Here is a 2,500-nt window from a genome sequence, read left to right as displayed (position 1 = left end):
ATAGTGAAAAGGAGGAAGATATTGAAGAAATGAAGCTTGCTACTAGTATGGTACCCCGTGAGAGGAGGCAGCCATTAGATTCTAGTACCTCTTCTTTAGATGCAAGTTCTGAAAAAAGTCACTTGTCAGGGAATGAGAGTGAGGAAGAATGCAACAGGTAAAGAATACATTATTATCATTTCCCCAGACTTTTAAATGAATTGTATAATGAATGTTATATATTTGCAAGTGAGACATTTTTTGTGTCAATAATGTGTAGATACATCGATCACGCTACATGAGATTCATGTGCAGGTACCATGAAACAAGAATATACAACTGTGCTATTCAACAAATTGTTACAGTGACTATATGCATCTTTACATGAACCATGGTGTTATTGGTATTTATAGGTCAGCCCTTCAACTTTACCTCGCCATGTATAAACTAAATTCCAGTTTTCCTGACCTTGAAAAGACCTTTTTTAATGCATTATATAGGGCCAAAAAGGACAAACCGAAAAATCAGCCACATAGTAAAGACCGTGAAGAGGATAAAGTAGATTCGAAGGAGACATCAAAGAAGGAGGTACTCAAATCAAGTGTGTCAGTGCGGCCCAGGAAACGTAAAGTAACTTCACAGAAAGATGCTATCAGCCAATTATAAGCAACCTTTGAGAATCTTCAAAAAGCACACGAAAAAAGAATGCAAACTTGGTTTGAGGCAGACCAGAAAAGAGAAGAAGCATTCCTTCAATATCAGGAGAAACAGGCAGAGCTTAACCGACAACATGAACTCTGTATGATGGAGATGATGGCTCGTTATCAGCAGCCTATGCAACCATACCAAAATGCTTGGGTGATGCATGAACCCACATTCCCAAGTGCCTTTCCTGGAGCAGAGAGTCAACAACCACACTACACGAATTTAGATAGTTATAATAGATAGATTGCTTTCATAAAACCCATAAAAAAGTTGACATTCTGCAATTATAAGATACTTGTTTAGGCTGTGAACGTGGGCAGATATTAGGCCGTTGTTTCAAGCCACTGTATATTTTAAGCAGCATGAAACATAAACCACAAATCTGTTTACAGTTACAGGCTAATAATTGATGGCTATGATGGTTGTAATCAGGGGTTGGGAGAAAAAACTCTAATATGTTAAAAGTTGAGTTTCCAAAAAGTGAATATTTTGCAGTTACCTACCCACAACTCACAGGGAGAGGGTGTATGTGAAAGATATTACACAGATTGATAGGTGTGGTCTTTGTGTTGGTGTGGGGTTACCAAATAATAATACAGAGAAGTGCACGTGTAGAGAGTACATGATTGCTGAATTATGGTTTTGGGAAACAATTCTAATACATTAAAAGTTGTGTTTCCAAAAAGTTGATATTTTACAGTTACCTACTCAGAACTCACGGGAAGAGTGTATGGAAAAGATATTAAAAGAATTTTTGTGGTGTGTTGGGGGGGTACAAATAATAGAGAGAGGTGCATGGGCAGAGTGTACATAATAGTTACATTGGAGTACATGATTGCTGTGTTAGGGTTTGGGGGAAGAACTCTTAATACATTACAAGTTGATATTTTGCAGTTATGTCTCATGTTGCATGTTTACCATTAAATTAATCTCTACTATTATTATTATTCACTCTTTTATGATCCAGTAAGAGAAGCCATATGCTGTGTCAAGTATGTTAGTGCCTACTACCCTTCCCCAACCTCCGACAAAAAGATTGTCTTATCTCACCTTTAAAAAATACCAGAGAAAATTTATGACCACTATCACTAATTTCCATACTCCAAAAATCCTTAAAATTTCCCAAATCACTCTTAACTATGGCTGTAAAATTTGGTTCATAACACATTGGCATGAGTACTGTTATCATGTCAAGGGGCTAATAATAATAATGATAATAACAACAATAACCAATTTAAATCAAATGAAGAATGAACCCCGTATTTGTGAATGCAATTTATACAATTGTGAATAACCACTGTATATTCAAGTGTTAAATCTTTCTAGCCGAGCACAGATGCTCTATTGATTGGGGAGACTTAATCAAATGAACTTTTAATCATGCAGAATCACATCAAATCAAATGTTGGTTTTTGGGGAGAGGGGAAAACCGAAGTACCCAGAGAGAAACCAGAGCAGAGTAGAGAACCAACTCAGCCCACTTATGATGCAGAGTCCAGGAATTGACCCCGGGACATATTGGTGGAAGGTGAGCTCTCTCAATCTTGCACCAACCCTGCTTCCCCCTGCTAACAAACAAGTTTGCTTGCGTACCACTCACTTATTTTATTAAGGCTATCATCATAGTCTAGTTTCAAAGCTTTTAAGCCACACCTTAGTAAAAGATTACTGTTTGTTAACTTTTGCATACAGTACTCTTGTGTTAGGTTCCACCAAAGTGTTCGTGTTTGAAAACAAGTAAGATTATGCTGCCAGCTGGTGATACATGTTTTATAATGTCAACAACTAGCTATACAGCTAGTACCTGTTTTATGAT

General features: G+C 37.1%; 1 pseudogene; it reads left to right on the top strand.

Moving 5' to 3' along the window:
• The first annotated feature begins 29 nt into the window (after positions 1–29).
• Positions 30–927, top strand: LOC138000780 (uncharacterized; annotated as a pseudogene).
• The last annotated feature ends 1,573 nt before the right edge of the window (positions 928–2,500 follow it).

Source organism: Montipora foliosa, chromosome 4 (assembly GCF_036669935.1).
Source record: "Montipora foliosa isolate CH-2021 chromosome 4, ASM3666993v2, whole genome shotgun sequence".
Lineage (NCBI taxonomy): Eukaryota > Metazoa > Cnidaria > Anthozoa > Scleractinia > Acroporidae > Montipora > Montipora foliosa.
The sequence above is the reverse complement of the archived record's forward strand: the minus strand, read 5'-3'. Positions and strand labels throughout refer to the sequence as shown.